The sequence below is a fragment of the Carcharhinus amblyrhynchos genome, chromosome 6, assembly GCF_965287045.1.
Source record: "Carcharhinus amblyrhynchos chromosome 6, sCarAmb.v2.hapA, whole genome shotgun sequence".
NCBI classification, from domain to species: Eukaryota; Metazoa; Chordata; class Chondrichthyes; order Carcharhiniformes; family Carcharhinidae; genus Carcharhinus; species Carcharhinus amblyrhynchos.
The window spans coordinates 110,141,808-110,159,559 of record NC_137329.1 but is presented as its reverse complement, the minus strand read 5'-3'; the positions used below and the strand labels follow the sequence as shown (position 1 = coordinate 110,159,559).

At 44.4% G+C, this 17,752-nt stretch overlaps 1 protein-coding gene across 2 annotated transcripts in view; it reads left to right on the top strand.

The window, feature by feature from the left end:
• Nucleotides 1-239: 239 nt before the first annotated feature.
• LOC145344212 (ras association domain-containing protein 9-like) overlaps nucleotides 240-17,752 on the top strand; it is a 33,017-nt gene continuing 15,504 nt past the window's right edge. Inside the window, exon 1 of one of the 2 annotated variants that reach the window (XM_080191183.1) lies at nucleotides 240-398. The gene's annotated coding sequence lies outside the window, so the exon portion shown is untranslated. Of the gene's footprint in view, nucleotides 399-783; nucleotides 864-17,752 lie in introns of those variants that run through there. The other variant, XM_080191184.1, reaches the window with a different exon arrangement.

The window sequence follows — 17,752 nt, the reverse complement described above, 5'->3', positions numbered from 1 at the left end:
AAATCAGATGACCAGAACTGCACACAGTACTCCAGCTGCGACCTAACCAGTGTTCTGTACAGCTCCAACGTTACCTCCCTGCTCTTGTACCCAGTATACCACGACTGATAAAAGCAAGTGTCCCATATGCCTACCCAAAATCCACACGCCGCTTTATTCCAGCAGGGGTCACTGGATAGCGACCGGCAAGCACTAACTCTCACTGCCAAGAACTTGCCTTTCATTTCGGTAACCAACAACACACACATGCACAGGATTGATTTTTTCGCAAAAGTAACTTTCTTTGACAACTAGAACTTAAGACGAGAAGCAAACAGGAGTTCCCAGCACATGCAAGAGAAAGCAAAGCCAGTGTGACAAATGGAACACTCTATGAAACTAAGCCTCCTGTATTGAAGGTAAACTTTCGATTGTGGAAGTAGAGTATTATTGTGCAGTCAAGTATTATTCAAACATTCCAGTGTTATTGCTAAACACCGGCTCTCACTGTTTCATTGGAATGAGTTACTTACAACATGAGTCTTTTTGTGTGAGTGATTGGGGAACAATATTTGCATTCTTGCTTTTCGAATTCATGTCGTGATTTTGAAAGGGTAAAGGACTCGGCACTGTTTCTTGTTGATTTTTTTTTAAACAGGTAGGGAAGTTTTTTTTTCTAAAGTGGAGAGTTGTGCCAAGCCACTTACTCGGCATCTCCGGCATTCAGAGGGTCACGATTAATAAGTAAACCATCGGTGGAATGGAATTTTTGATTTGAAGGAGGCGTTTCGGGAATGTTGGTTGCAGAGGTCGAACGTCCCCCGCTTGAAAGTTAGCTGAAATTGGCAAGTGGAGGGCACCCTGTGGATTGTCCAACCAAACATGTAAGTTTCACATTTTAGCCAGGTCTCCGGCAGCAGCAGTGGGAATGGGATATTGGGTGTCGCAGTTATTGGATCTGTGTGATAGCGAAAGGGCAGACAGCTTCATAGAGGTATATTGACCTGTACTGGTAGCCCTGCTCACCTAATTCTAACCAGGCTGGAAATTCGACCCTCCAGTTGTGGCGAACACTTTCTAAAGTGTGGCGGACAGTCACGCTTGAAAGCTGTGCTGAAAAGTGTCACGTTTTAATAATCGTTGTAGATTGTAGCTGAAGTCACAGCAAGGGCAATCCCAATAATTCGGGGGATTTGCATTTGCCAAAAATCCCAAGGAAGTGAAAGTTGAAATACGCTCTCAGAAATTACTGGAGAAATAACAGAATTCACGGTGCCTACAATTATTAGTGTGGTTAGGGGAGAAAGAGCAACTGGCGACCAGGAGGAGATAAGCTATGATCTATGAGGAGAGGTTGGATAATCTGGGTTTGTTGTCACTGGATCCACAGAGGTTGAGAGGCTACCCCTTGGAGGTTGACAAGATGATGAGTGGCATGGACAGAATGGGTGGTTAGATGCTCTTTCCTAGGGTAGTCAAGATGTAGGAGTGTCATTGTTGGACCGGGGTGGGAACAATAAAAAGTCCAACAACACCAGATTAAAGTCCAACAGGTTTATTTGGAATCGCGAGCTTTCAGAGCGCTGCTCCTTCCTGAGGAACTCACCCCAATCCAATGCCAGCATCTCCAGATCAGCACTGCAAACCACTGGCTCAAAGTGGAGAGGATCTCCAAGAAGATCGTACATATTGACAGATTCACCTGAGGAAGGAGCAGCACGATTCCAACTAAACCTGTTGGACTTTAGCCTGGCGTGATGAAACTTCTTACTCTTTCCTAGGGTAGAAAAGTCACGTACTATGAGACATAGATTTAAGGTGCGTGGGAGAAAAGTTTAAGGGAAATGTGCGAGGCAGGTCTTTTACACAGAGGGTGGTGAATGTCTGGAACACGCTGCCTGGAGGGCTGGTGGGAGCAGGTATGATAGCGGCATTTAAGGGACATCTAGACAAATGCATGAATCGGATGGGAATTGAAGGATATGGACTTTGTAAGCGCACACAGTTTTACTTTGGGCAGGCATCATGATCGGTGCACAGTTTTAGAGGCGAAGAGCCTGTTCCTGTGCTGTACTGTTCTTTATTCTTTGTTTTTTGTTCCATTCACTGCAAGTTGCTGGGTAATTCTTACCCTGAAAAATGTAAAGAGTATCAATCTCTCCCTGAGCCTCACTGCATACAAATTAACCTCAGTCATTTAGGGTTGGTAACCAATGCTACAATGGTGTTGATGATATAATTTATGATCCTGACAGTGAATTTGTGAAGATTCACTCCCACAGGTAACATGTTCCTGGAGGTGTTCCACAGTTTGGAAACATAGAAAATAGATTTTAAATGTTGCATTGTTTTTCTATGCTTTCCTCTCTTTATTTTTCGTCCCATTTGAATTTGAATCCAATACTACTGTTTGCTCTGTTTCTTTCCCTAATCTTAAACTTGACTTAAGATCTCTAGGCTTAACATTCGGGAGGCTCTAGATGTCTCATTAGCATCACATTTCTATTTATTTGCCTTGCCAATAATTTGCACGGTAAGCATAAAAAACATCCCAAATCACAGTGCTCCTCATGCATAGAAACTAGAAGCAGGAGAAGACCATTCAGCTCTTCAAGTCTGCTCCGTCATTCATTATGATCATGACTGATAATCAAATTCAATATCCTGATCCCACCTTCCCCCCATATCCTTTGATCCCTTTAGCCCCAGGAGTTATATCTAATTTCTTCTTGAAATGTTTTGGCCTCAATTACTTTCTGTGGTGGTGAATTCCACAAATTCACCATCCCCTTTATGAAGAAATTTCTCACCTCAGATCTAAAAGGTTTACCCCTTATCCTCAAGCTATAACCTCTAGTTCTGGACCTCCCCCACCATTGGGAACATTCTTTCTGAATCTATTCTGTCTAATCCTGTTAGAATTTTATAAGTTTTTATGAGATCCCCACTCATTCTTCTAAACTCCAATGAATATAATTCTAACCGTCTTAGTTTTTCCCTTCTCACAGGATAGATTTGCCATCCCAGGTATCAGCTTGGTAAGCCTTCACTGAACTTTCTTGATAGCAAGGACATCCATAGAACCATCGAACACTACAGCACAGAAACAGGCCTTTTGGCCCTTCTTGGCTGTGCTGAACCATTTTTTTGCCTAGTCCCACTGACCTGCACCTGGACTATATCTCATCCATGTACCTGTCCAAGTTTTTTCTTAAATTTTAAAAGTGAGCCTGCATTCACCACTTTATAGAATCCTACAGTGCAGAAAGAGACCCTTCGCGTCTGCACCAACCACAGTCCCAGGCCCTACCCCCATATCACTACATATTTTACCCACTAATCCACACATCCCAGGACTCTAAGGGACAATTTTAACATGGCCAATCAACCTGACCCGTACAACTTTGGACTGTGGTAGGAGACCGGAGCACCTGGAGGAAACCCACACAGACATGAGGAGAATCTGCAATCTCCACACACACAGTGACCTGAGCTGGGAATTGAACCCAGGTCCCTGGAGCTGTGAAGCAGCAGTGCTAACCACTATGCTACTGTGCCACCCACTTGGCTGCTCATTCCACACTCCTACCACTCTCTGTGTGAAGAGACCACCCCCCCCCCCCACCCCCCAATATTTCCTTTAAACTTTCCTCCCTTCACCCTGAACCCATGCCCTCTAGTTTTTTTCTCCCCTAGCCTCGGTGGAAAAAGTCTGCTTGCATTCACTCTATCTATATCCATCATCATTTTATACATCTCTATCAAATCTCCCCTCATTCTTCTACGCTGTAGGAATAAAGTTCTAACTGATCCAATTTTTCTCTGTAACTCAGTTTCTCAAGCCCCGGCAACATTCTTGTAAACCTTCTCTGCACTCTTTCAACCTTATTAATATCCTTCCTGTAATTAGGTGACCAAAACTGCACACAATACTCTAAATTCAGCCTCACCAATATCTTATACAACCTCACCATAACATTCCAACTCTTATACTCTTATAAATGCTTTGATTTATAAAGGCCAATGTTCCAAAAGCACTCTTTATGACCTTATCTACCTGTGACGCCTCTTTTAGGGAATTATGTTTCTGTATTCCCAGATCCCTCTGTTCTACTACACTCTTCAGTGTCCTACCATTTACCTTGTGTGTTCTACCTTGGTTTGTCCTTCCAAAGTGCAATACCTTACACTTGCCTGCATTAAACTCCATCTGCCATTTTTCAACCCATTTTTCTAGCTGGTCCAAATCCCTCTGCAAGCTTTGAAAACCTGTCCACTACACCTCCAATCTTTGTGTCATCAGCAAATTTGTTGATCCAATTTACCACATTATCATCCAGATCATCGATATAGATGACAAACAACAATGGACCTAGCCCTGATCCCTGTGGCACACCACTCATCACAGGCCTCCACTCAGAGAAGCAATCCTCCACCACCACTTGCTGGCTTCTTCCATTGAGCCAATGTCTAATCCCATTTACTACCTCTCCATGTATACCTAGCGACTGAACCTTCCTAACTAACCTCCCATCCTTAGCCAAGAACACCAAAATTTTACACAATACTCCAGTGTGGCTTCCCCAAAGCCTTATAATCCAACAATCGCTGAGCTGTGATTTTCAAGGCCTTAGTTAAATAAATGTGTGCATTCTTATAAAGTTAGAGAAGTGAAGGAACCCATTGAGACAAGTGCGTGCGTAAGTGCTCAACTCACCAAAATGACAGATATGTCTGAGAGGATTTCTATGCAGCAACATTTTGTGTAAATCTTTTGCTGAATATATAATAAAATTGGTAACGCCCAAAAAACAGTTAAGAAATTGACATAAGTCAGGGTTGGCAAACATTCATGTGTGCCTGCCAACATACAAGAAAATAATTGAATGTTTTGTTCTGGAATAAATAAAAATCTATGTAGAGACTTGTTAAAAAGAAGCCAACCATTGTTACACTGCTGTTATAAAATAATGGCTCATCTTTGCTGATTAAGGACCCAGTTACTATTCATTTCTGCCACAATGCTCACATTTCCCTCCTGTTACATTCATGAACATCAGCACATTTTAAGGACAGAGTAATTATAGCAAGATATTTTTATTTGAACTATGTTCACAACTATCCGAACATTTAGTGGTATGTTTGCCCTGCAACTTTAGAAGCTGTAAAGTGAAATGGCATCGACATTGAAATTATGTTAAAATGCTGGTATGATCATAGAAATCTACAATGCAGAAGGAGGCCATTTGGCCCATTGAGTCTGCACCGACCACAATCCCACCTAAGCCTTATCACCATAATCACATGCATTTACCCTAGCTAGCCCCCCCTGACATGAAGGAGCAATTTAACATGGCCCATCTACTTAATCTTCACATCTTTGAAGCACCTGGAGGAAACCTATACAGGCACGGGAGAATGTGCAGACTCTGCACAGGCATGACCCAAACCAGGAATCAAACCCAGGTCTCTGGCGCTGTGAGGTAGCAGTGCTAACCACTGTGCCACCATGATACCTGGAGTCAGTGTTTAATAAGGGGAGGTCCATTCCTCAGTGAATTTTAACATCTGTCTAATAATACATTGTTACCTGCCGTACTATAACGTAGGCATACCCGCATGTCATGTCACCACTGCATATATACTCAGGTCCCATTCATTAATGGATGACATTCGAGGCATACTGTGTGTGTTTGCAGCTTCAGCCATTCTATGCATATAATTCCCCTTTATTGCTGAAGAAACAAACCGTAGAGAAACCAACATCAGGAATTCAACAGAGTGCTCCTAGATGTTCACTAAACCTCAGCCTATAATGGTAGAAGCCATTAAGATGCCTAATAATTTTCAACTCTTCCGATCTTCTGAGCTGCCAACCTTGGTTCAGTGGTAGTATATTTGCTTCTGTGACAAAGGGCTCTAAGTTCAAGTCATACTCTACTCACTGGAGCACAGAATGTATGCTGATGCTTCAGTGCAGTACTGAAGAAATGCCACACTGTCAGGAGTGTTGTCTTTCCTATGAGATACCAAACTAAGGTCCCATTTGTGTCTAAAAGTGGACGTAATAGATCCCATGATACTAATTTGAAGAACAGCAGTGTTAGAATCATAGAACCCCTACAGTGTGGAAGGAGGCCATTCAGCCCATCATACCTGCACCAACAATAATCCCACCCACGCTTCATCCCCGCAACCCTATATATTTACCCTAATAATCTCCCTGACATTCCCCTAACACAAAGAAGCAATTTAGCATGGCCAATCAACCTAACCCACACATTTGTGCAATGTGGGAGGAAACCAAAGCATCTGGAAGATACGCACACAGATACGGGGAGAACATGCAAACTCCACGCAGACAGTTACCCATGCCAGGAATCAAATCCAGGTCCCTGGTGCGATGAGGCCCTGTGCTAATCACTCTGCCATCCCTTTACAGTTCTTGACCAATATTTATCATTCAAGCAACAGCACTAAAACAGGTCATCTAGTCATTACAGTTTGCAGGACTTTGCACTATGCAGTCGGCATCCTTATTCACTACATCATGACAGTGAATATAATTGCCTGTCAGGCAGTTGGAAGCAACCTAGGATTGTGAGAAGTGCTATATAAATGCAAGTCCTTTAGTTATTTCTTTTAAATCCACTCCCTGCCATCAGTAGCTTCTCATGGCATTTAGTACATTGTTCTGCTACTTTCACCTATTGTACTGTCCTGCATTGTTCAGTTTTGGCTGGTGCTGGAAAGAGCACTTTCCCTTTCAGGTTCTGACAGTTCACTAGCCTCTCTGCTTTTAGATGTACCATTTTCTTGCCGTTTAATTTGACATTTTTATTTCAGAGTTTCAGCATCATTGCTCCCTTTTCCCATTTGCAACTTTTGTTACACTTACTAACATTTAAGAATGTCTGCTGCTGGCAAGTGATTACTTTTGAGTTGATGACAGTGGGTTGTACCACAGTGGCATAGTGTTTAGCACTGCTGCCTCACAGCTCCAGGGACCCAGGTTTGACTCTCGGCTTGGGTCACTGTCTGTGTGAAGTTTGAAAGTTCTCCTCGTGTCTGTGTGGGTTTCCTCTGGGTGCTCCAGTTTCCTCCCATGGTCCAAAGATGTGCGAGTTAGGTGCATTGGCCATGCTAACTTGCCCCTTAGTGTCCCGGGATGCGTATGTTAGAGGGATTAGCGAGATAAGTATGTGGGGTTACAGGATCAGGTCCTAAGTGGGATTGTTGTCAGTGCAGACTCAATGGGCTAAATGGTCTCTTTCTGCACTTTAGGGATTCTATGATTACAGCGGAGAAATTCAGTTGAGCTCTGCTTCTGTGTCCTTGAATCAGCTCAGGTCGGACACTGCAACCACCCATTGCGCCCATTCTCCTCCCCCCCGCCCCCAACCCTCCACCACTGCGCACCGCCCCCCCCCACTCACCCTACAAACCAATCGATCTGAAGCCATCAAAAATTCAGCATGTGGTCTCCTTTCAATAAATGAGACAAGCCAACAGCACCTGTCCCATCTTGAGAGGCTGCCCCACGATTTGAAGCTATAAAAATCCAACTGTTTGCCAAGCCAACAATAGCCTGAAGGTGAAGTGCTGAGTTGGAAGGGGTAAGTGGAGTGGCAATGTATGGAGGTTGATCATGGATGTTGTGAGGGAATGGGCATCCCTCCAGCACAGCAATGAGTATGGATGAAGAACGAAGAACGCTGGAACAATGCAGTGGGACGGACTGCATCTGTAGGGAGAGAAAGACAGAGGGTGCAAGCCGTTCATGCCACACTCCCACTGCAGCGAGATCAGAGAACTTGATGGGAAAATCCCGCTGGCATGAACGGTGGTCATATTCCAACCAGAGTTAATATTTCAAGTCTGCTAGACTCTTCATCAGAACTAAAGAGAGGGAAGTGAATTAAGTGAGAGAAATACAGTCGCTGGGAGAATTTGCAATAAGATGGAGCAGATTGAACAACAAGAGGCGGACGACCCATAGTGGGATGGCGGGTGAAGGGGAGAAGGGAGCATTGAGGCTGTAAATGTTTGGGATATTTAAAAATTATATAAGACGGAGGAAAAGGGTATTGTTAAAATGGCAAACAAAAGTCTGTAGCAACAGCTTACAGTACCGTCTGGACACCAGCAATAAAATATCAACTATGAGCATTTCAGAAATGGACAGGTTGATGTTTTGCGTGGGATTCTATGTTAGAATTGAAGAATATCCATCCAAAGTGTCAGCCTGTCGTTTCTGCTTTCAGATCTTGGCAGACCCATTGACTATTTCTGGCATTTGTTGTTTTTTTATTTCAGCAAATATTATTTTTAAATTATAATTGTGTTTTCTCTACTTTCTATTGGTTTCTGATAGGAAAAGTGTAAGTTAGAAAATAGGGACTGGCATAAGTTACTCTCTGTAAAATAAGGCTAAATATAGTTGGTCCGTCACGGAGGGGATTAGACCATCAATATATCATGCTTAGGATAAACTGAATGAGTGCACTCAAAGTGACTGCTGGTTGGAGAATTGGCACTGCGGTTGTAGTCCTATACTCTGACCTCTGATTCCCTCAAGACCAGCCCTCTGCTGGAAGTAGGGGACTAGCTGGACCTTACTTTCTTCACTTGAGAAAGAAATCAGTCAGTCAAGTGATATTATTGCAGGTCGATACCTATATTTGTTTAGCAAATGATATTTGGTCCTGAATTATCCAAATATCAAACTCTGCAAAAAGCTGAACAAGGCACAAATCAATCCAGGGTGTCAATACACAATGTGTAATGGTAAAGGTTAATATTAATAGATTTGGATGATTTATTTACAATGGATTAGTTCCAGGTTCAGCATTTGTATTGATGGCCAAACTGCCTCAACATGATCTTATGCTGTTCATAAAGGCCTAAAGTAATTTCATGTCCAAATTAAGCTTCACATTCTGCAAGGGCCTGAAGCCAGAATCACTTCAGTTTGATGTAAAGTAGATACTTAGAATCATAGACACCTTACAGTTTAGAAGGAGGCCATTTGGCCCATCGAGCCTGCACCAGCAACAATCCCACCTCATCCCCATAACCCTACATATTTACCCCACTAATCCTTCTATCTAACATACCCCGGGACACTAAGGGGCAAGTTAACATGGTCACTGCACCTAACCCGCACATCTTTGGACTGTCCAGGGAAACTGGAGCACCTGGAGGAAACCCACTCAGAATGTGCAGCCTCCACAGAGACAGTGATCCAAGCTGAGAATCGAACCTGGACCTCTGGAGTTGTGAGGCAGCATTGCTAACCACTGTGCCTCCCAAACCAATTCTAGCAGCTATGGGATTCGAACCTACACCTCCACAGAGACTGGAATCTTAATCCAGTGCCTCAGACTACTCGGCCATGTTACCACTTCCAATGGTCCACTCGTGCATCACTGATGTGTGTGAGTGACACTGACTGCTGCTCAGCATTTAACTTTTGGTGCACTGACTTCCAAAATTACTGACTGCCACGATGTACCTGCACCATTGACTGTGGGCAAGCAACTGTACGCCTTAGAGTTGGCTACAGCACACTGCCCGAGGAGACAGCTCCTCACCCTTGATTGTGGGCTGAAGTGCCTATTGACAAATGCTGCCATAGATCAGGTTGAGTCTGAGGCCTTGGGGAAGCTGTGGACAATGACTGCCCCTGAGATCAGTGTGCAGTAGAGTGGCCAAAGCTGTAGCCACTCAGTCATGTGGTGTTGGGCAAGGGTAGTGTGAGGTGTTACCAAAGCAGAATGCATAATAATGACTGGGCATACATGTGGTGCCAGGGCATAAGCCAATGGCTGAAAGACAGCTTCTGACAATGAGTGAGGAAAGATTCATCCTTCGGAAACAAATGCCAATTGTCAAGCATCTCTCCCTCTGATATTGAGGAGTGAGGAGAACATAAGGAATGTTTGGGATCATCCTCTGCATGTGCAGCGGATACCTTCCTCTTTACAGCTCTGCCTCTGCCTCCTGCAAACGAGACACTTCCATTTATATCTTATTTTTCTCCTCCCTTGATTGTAAGAGAGAAGAACGACAGTGAGATCGCTGCAGATGTATTGGGAGTCCAGCTGCACCTCAAAGTTGTGGAGAGCACACACAGACAGTGATTGGATTGTGTGACGCTAGCCCTGTACATTGTGGGAGATATCGGCATTCCCACCCAGATACAGGCATGCGTTTAGCCACTGTGAAGGAACGCCACCAATTTGCTGGAAACCTTGCACAAAGCACATGGAGGAAGCCCTGGACTGAACAACCCTGCCTTTACCTGGTGCAGGAATGAGGCAGGAATAGAGAAACACAACTCATCAGAATATGGAGTCACAGAAAGGGTGCAATTAGTGAGAGTTTATTTATAGAGGTGAACATTATGTACAAGTATGTAACATCTGTGCCCACACAGTGCAACTAAAGCTTCTTAACCTTTCTAACCCTGTCGCTGGGTAAACCCCCAACATCCACAGTGGAGGTGGAGGCAGCCTACTCTCTGTCATGCCCTGTTAGAATCCATAGAATCCCTACAGTGCAGAAGGAGGCCATTTGGCCCATCGAATCGGCACTGGCCACAATCCCACCCAGGCCCTATCCCCATAACTCCACTTATTTTTCCTGCTAACCCCTGGAAGGGAGTGGAAAGGGGGGGAATGTAACCATGTAGTCTTTCAATCCATGATTTGGGCAGCATGGTAGCACAGTGGTTAGCACTGCTGCTTCACAGCTCCAAGGTCCTGGGTTCGATTCCCGGCTTGGGTCACTGTCTGTGGGGAGTTTGCACATTCTCCTCGTGTCTGCGTGGGTTTCCTCCAGGTGCTCTGGTTTCCTCCCACAGTCCAAAGATGTGCGGGTTATGTTGATTGGCCGCGCTAAGAAATTGCCCCTTGGTGTCTAGGGATGCGTAGGTTACAGGGATTAGTGGGTATAATACGTAGGGGTATAGTGATAGGGCTGGGTGGGATTGTGTTCGGTGTAGACTCGATGGGCTGAAGGGCCTCTTTCTGCACTGTAGGATTCTATGATTCTATGAACTGTCCCAGACATCCCTTCCTGATTTTCCAGAGCTTGCTTTTGGAGCTCCAGCAACTGAGGCATGACCTAGTCCAGAGTCTCGTCATGTGACTGGAACTCAGCAGATCCCTGGTCTCCAGCAATCCTTTGAGTGCCCATACCCCGGGATATTCCTGCCTCTCCCTGCCATGGAACTGCTTGTGTGACTTGTTCACCAGACTGTGACTCTGCGTCTGTTCTAGAACTAGGTCTGATTGAGCTGTGCGTCTCTGCATGGGTGAGCGCTGTGATGGATCTTCTATTTTGGGGTCAGTGCGTCCTTCCTCTGTGCTGCAGCAGGGGCTGGAGTCAAGGACCTGGCTGGTGAACTCTCTGGGCTGCTTCCCAGATGTGCCTGTGAAAGAAAGGAGAGTTTATTAGTGCGTGTCAAGGCTCTGAGAAAAAGGAGACATGACCCACAGCTGGAGAGTCTGATGCAGTGCGAGATCCTCACTTGGTTTCTCACTGCTGACCTCACGATCAACACAGGAGTGGTTGATGCCCTCCCCGGTGGATGGTAAGGATGCCTGGTATTTATGGCTGGTGAGTGGGAGCAGTGAGGTGAAGAGGACATGCAGGGGAGATGAAGATGTGTGTGGGAGAACGAGTGGTGATGTCCCTTGAGCTGGCAATGAGGGAGATCCCTGTGAATGTGTGATAGGGTATAAGTTGGCAGTGATGAGAAGAGTGACTTACCCTGGCAGAACAGAGGAGATCACTCGTCCTCTCCCTGTACCGCACTTCTGCAGAGCGTTGGCACTGACGACCACTGCCACCACTCCCCATGATGGGCTTGTCACCTTGTTTCTGTCCTGAGTAAAGGTGGATGCTATCGCAGAGGCTCTCTACAGCATGAAGGAGCTTCTCCAGGGAGCCTTTGGAAAATTTTGATGTAGATTCCCTGACAGCCATCACTTCCTGCAAGATGTGGCTGCTGTGCACTGGGGAAACTTAAGTGTGACACCCCCATGATTGCAATATGGAGATGATTGCAGAGCAGGTGAATCAGAGGCTGTCCCACCAGTGAAACAGCGTGAAACCCGTGGACAACAATATTTGGAACTAAATGCCGCACTATATGACAGGAAAAGCCACCATTGCCGTCAGTAGGCTCAACTCCACTTTTCCAACCCATTATTGGCCATTGCCGATCTCCCGCTCTTTGGATCTATTTTTAGGCCCTACTGTAGAAGGGACATCCAGCAAGTAGGGATTTGGACAATATCTGCAACTCGCACTATACCTGCCAAAGGAGAGATCTCCAAACATAATTGCCTCACGTACATGAAAAGCTCTTCTCCTGTACTGGTTATCTTTCAATGTTACAGAGTGCAAAAGGTAGCATTGGCAGTCTCATTTCTCTATCTGTACAATTCTGCAAAAATTATTAAGTTTTGCATTAAACCTCGCATCAAGCCTTTCAAAGATGTAATTGCATAAAATGTCAAACTGCAGGGCATCCATCCCCCAACCTTCAGGCAAAAATGAATAAATTGTTAAAATGAGAACTATTATCTGACTGTAAATTTAATCTCTCCCCAGGTATTTCTCTTAGTATGACAAACCAAAGGACAGGAGTCATCTCAAATTCACTTAAACAAAACATCTCTCTTTATTCAATACTTTAGGTACCAAAAATCATAGAATCATAGACTCATAGAATTCTACAGTGCAGGCAGAAGCCATTTGGCCCATCGAGTCTGCATTGACCACAATCCCACCCAAGCCCTATCCCCATAACCCATACATTTAACCTAGCTAAACCCACTGAGACTAAAGGGCAATTTACCATGGCCAATCGACCAAACTCGCAAATCTTTGGACTGTGGGAGGAAACCGAAGCATCCAGACGAGACCCACGCAGACACGGGAGAACATGCAAACTTCACACAGACAGTGACCCAAGCCAGGAATTGAACCCAGGCCCCTAGCACTGTGAGGCAGCAGTGCTAACCATTCACTCATGTAACTCATATCAGCTGTTTTAACTCATTTAACTTAAACCCTCCAATTCTAACTTAAACTCAAAGCTTTTGAGCTGAAAACAGGGAACCACCCATGCTGCTCTCTGATGTACATCTTCCCTCGTAGTCTTTGTCTCCTCTGAAGATGACTCCAGGGTACACTTTGCAAAGGTGATTCTCGAGTTTTCACTGAAGACAAAGACTCAAACATTTCTTTTTATCCAAAATCTCTCCAGAAAGTTCTCTGGCACTCAGTCAATGATATCACCAGTAACTGATCACAATGCTCGATTACAGCCAATGGAGTTACTCGTAAACAATTCCCAAATATCAAACTGCATGTGAATAATTTCACCATATATGATAGTAATGGCTCTGGTATGTCTAGTATAGTAAAAACAACTAACCTGATTTGATTAACACAAGAATTATCAGGTCACATCTCACGACTGTGAGGACAGATCACGACTCACTGCAGCCTTTCTGACCTACATCTGTGTATAATTATAACACGACCAAAATTTCCAGCATACTTTGTTACTGTTGCCCTTACAGTTAATATTGTTGCTGTTGTTGTTGCCATTCAAACTCAGACCTCATACATTAAATCAAATAAGCCCCGGACGAAACACAAATGAATCAAAGACAATTTGACTTTGTTAACAAGTAGTGATGGGGGACATATGAGTAACAGAAAGCCATTTAAAAAAAAAACTTGTGATCACAAATTGGCAAATAATAGAATGTGACCATTAAAATTACTCCCACGTAAACTGAAAGGCACAAAGATTAATGGCAGCAAGGCCTCAGGACTCATCAACATAATCACCATCGGTTGTCAGCCTGGATCATGCCTCCACCGATACCTTGCCTGACAAAGGCAATGCTGATCCACTCGCCATGCTACTGTAAGTCCTGTCAGAGAGAATTGGAATATAGTGAGGAGAGATTGTGACCATTGTGGAGTCAGGGGAGCCCTCTTCTCCTGGATTTACTGGGTTTTTTTGAACAAAGAAAAATACAAGGATGACTTGGAGTTGGCATGTTTGAGATTGCTAAGGAATCCTGGGCAAGGTAGGCCCATCTCCTGCTCATTGCTAACAAATTTCACAATTGAGTCTTGCGACAAGTATTAGGCCCCAAATGAATAACAGCTAGATACCTGCTTTAAATATTCACCTGAGATTACTTAAAAGAAATAGCTCCAGAGATTTAGCAGTGATCTTAGAATCATTTGAATCATTAATGTTGTGAATCATTAGAATCACAACACTGAGAATCATTGAATTTGTATTGTGCAGAATGAGGTCATTTGGCCCATTGCATCCTTACTGACTTTCCAACAGAGCATTCCAACCAGGTCCTATCCCCTTCACCCCGCATGTTTGCCCCACAAATCCCCCTAAACTATACATCTTTGATACTAAGAGACAATTTAGCATGGCCAATCCACTTAACTTACACATCTTTGGAGTGTGGGAGGAAACTGGGTCACGTGGAGGAAACCCACACAGTCACGGGAAGAACTTGCAGTCTCCGCACAGACAGTGACCCAAGGCCGGAATTGAACCTGGGTCCCTGGCACTACGAGGCAGCAGTGCTAACCATTGGTAAATTGGTATGCTTGGCTCCCATTTTACCTCTCCTCGACGACTCCATTGTTCACACCCTTAATATTCCCCTGAATTAAAAAAAAACCTGCCAAAATAACATAAATAACATTAAAACTGAACCTTAAAATATTGATAATCCATGCATTCCACCAACATTTAAAAATTAGCCGCAAGAGAAATAGAACCTTTCATAGCCATGAACTTTGCACACAGAGGACTTCTCTCTGGGAAGTCAGAATGCATGTTGTAGATGCAAATAATTCATGTCTAGCTGACTGTGTTTCATATTCTATGGTTTCATAGATATAAATGAACAAACACTCTAAGAAACACTGTAAGGTGTTTGTAGGTCAGTAATGCACAGTGGAATTACGTTAATAGTGTTGTAAATGCCAGTACATTAATTTCCCAGAGAGGCTGATTTCTTTGTTGGCTGCAGCTTCATTTATTGAGCTGGGCTTTGTTCACTTGACTTTTGTTCCTCCCAACTGGCTACAGTCCATATAAATTGTGACAAGTCCTTCCTTTCTTAACATCGGCTCCACCCGGGGCTAAACTTTCCTCTGTTCCCAGGCTGTTCTAATACGTCCAGAGTTATCCCCAGCTGGCTGCGAGCCGCCTGTCCTATACTCAATCTATTCAATCTTCAAAAGGTTTTTCCAACCTGCTCCAATCCACCCCGAGTTGTTCGGAATCCACCCTGGCTTGTTTCCACCCTGTTTCCGACCTGTCATCAATCATTCTCAGCTGGAAGCACCCGATCCCCTCAGAGTCATTTCCTGCTTAAGTCTTTTTCACATCAAGTTTTCTACTCAATTCTTTGCAATGTTTGACTCTTCTTCATATTGTAGTTGTAACTTGTGAAGCAAAATGTCTAAAACAAATGAACATGAAGGAAGAGAGAGGGAAATAGCCTGGGAGAAGAGGCAGAAGGGGCAGAGAAAAGGGATGGCACAGAAAGGAAAAAGAGGGCTAAGAGCAGAAAAACAAAAGTAAAGGACAAAGGAACAAAGTGGAGGAAGATACAAATGATGGAATGAGCAGAACAAGAAGAAGAGGCAAGTAGGAGAAAGAGGGAGAAAAAAAATTCCAGCATCGCCCAACTTATTTAGAGAGGTGAAATACTGTGTGACTTTTATTCAGGTCATCCCAAAATAGATTGAGAACTATTGAATCAAATACAGAGAACGCTGGAAAATCTCAGCAGCATCAGTGGAGAGAGAAGCCAATGTTTCAAGTCCGGATGACCTCTCAGACTCAAACTTTTAGCTCTATTCTCTCCACAGATGCTGTCAGACCTGCTGAGATTTTCCAGCATTTTCTGTTTTTGTTTCCCATATCAACATCCGCAGCATTTTGCCTTTATCTTAAGAACTATTGATTTTGATAGGTCTTAGTGATTACTAGTTGTCGGAACTCAACATGTTGTTCAAAAGGGGAGGTGAGGAGATTACATGTTTATACAGTGAGCTGTTACGATCTAGAATGTACTGACTGAAAAGGTGGTAGAAACAGACTCAAAATGTCAGTGAACAGACAATGGAATATATACTAGAAAAGGAACCATTTCCAGAGTTATCCCCTCCTCCAGTCCCATAAGAAACAAGGGCTTGTGACAAATTGGCATCTCTTTCAAAGAGTCAGCACGGGCACAATGGGCCAAATGCTTCCTTACATACTGAAAGATTCTATGAGAAAGGGAGGGGCAGAAAATATATAAATAAAATATTTTGTTCAAAGGCCTCAGGAATGCTCTAATTGAATTGGGTCTACACACCCACAATCTCTTCTAAGAGTTGCTCTGATCGTAATTTCATCATATTCCCTCCCCTCTAGCACATCAGGCCAGTTCACCATTTGAAATCATCTTATCAGTCCTTTTAGCTGCACCATTGTTCATGTGTCCCTTGATCGTGACTCTCGTGGCGTTTTTGCTCTGTTCTAGGCTGGTGCTTCTGTTCCCAACTTTTAGCCATTCCAGAGCCTTATGCATGGACCTGAGACCAAAACTTACATCATGGGCTGGACTTTTTCCAGTCACACACTCTCAGTTATTATGCATTACCTTTCACAGTGGCTCAAATTCAACTTCCCTGCAGTGTTCCTATAACTTTCCAACACATCCCAATTCCTCATGGCTCCCCTGAATTTCCTGAGAATCTGTTTTCCTCTGAGTACCCTCAACCCAGGACTCTCCAGCACACTAATCTAAAGTGTCAATGCCCAAACCCCAAATTCACCCCAATTCTCCCATCAACCAGTGTTGTTTTCAATCCCCAGTGCTTTCAATTTTTACCATTTCAAAGAACTGAAACCTCTCTTGGCTTGGCTGCTTTCAGCCCTCCTCCCCTCTTCCCCAGTTTTATCTGACAGTGATTCCCAAGCTCCAGGTTACTCCTTGTCTATACCCAGGAAAACCCCTACGACTCTCGGGAATGACACACAAGCACACCCCACAGTCCCATTACTCCAACACCTCTGCCAGTACTAGCCTGCCCCAGGTATCCCCCTGCCCTGCCCAGGGTTATTGCCAGCACCTACTCCCCCTCAAACCCCTCTCAGGACTTGGAGTATAATCCAGCAAGGGTTGCCAAATCTCAGCACTGCCCATCCTCCAGATTTCAGTCAACCCTCTTTAGGTTACAGTCGCTTCAGCTCCTCCTTTCCATATGGGGGAAGGGGCTGAGAATGTCCAGGAAAAAGGGCAGAAGTGTCTAATAGGGTGGGGTCAGTGGTGTCGATGGTAGACCCCGAGGGGGCTGGTAGTAGGGGGAAACATTCACAGTCAGTGTGGAGAGAGGGATGTGGTAGGGTGGGTCAAAAAAAAATTGGGCAGCATGGTGGCAGTGGTGAGCACTGCTGCCTCACAGCTCCAGGGACCTGGGTTCAAGTCCGGCCTTGGGTCACTGTCTTTGTGGAGTTTGTACATTCTCCCTGTGTCTACGTGGGTTCCCTCCAGGTGCTCCGGTTTCCTCCCACAGTCCAAAGATGTGCGGGTTAGTTCGATTGGTCATGCTAAATTGATCCTTGGAGTCAGGGAGGTTAGCATGATAAATATGTTTGGGGCTACTGGGATAGGGCCTGGGTGGGATTGTTGTCAGCGCAGGCTCGATGGGC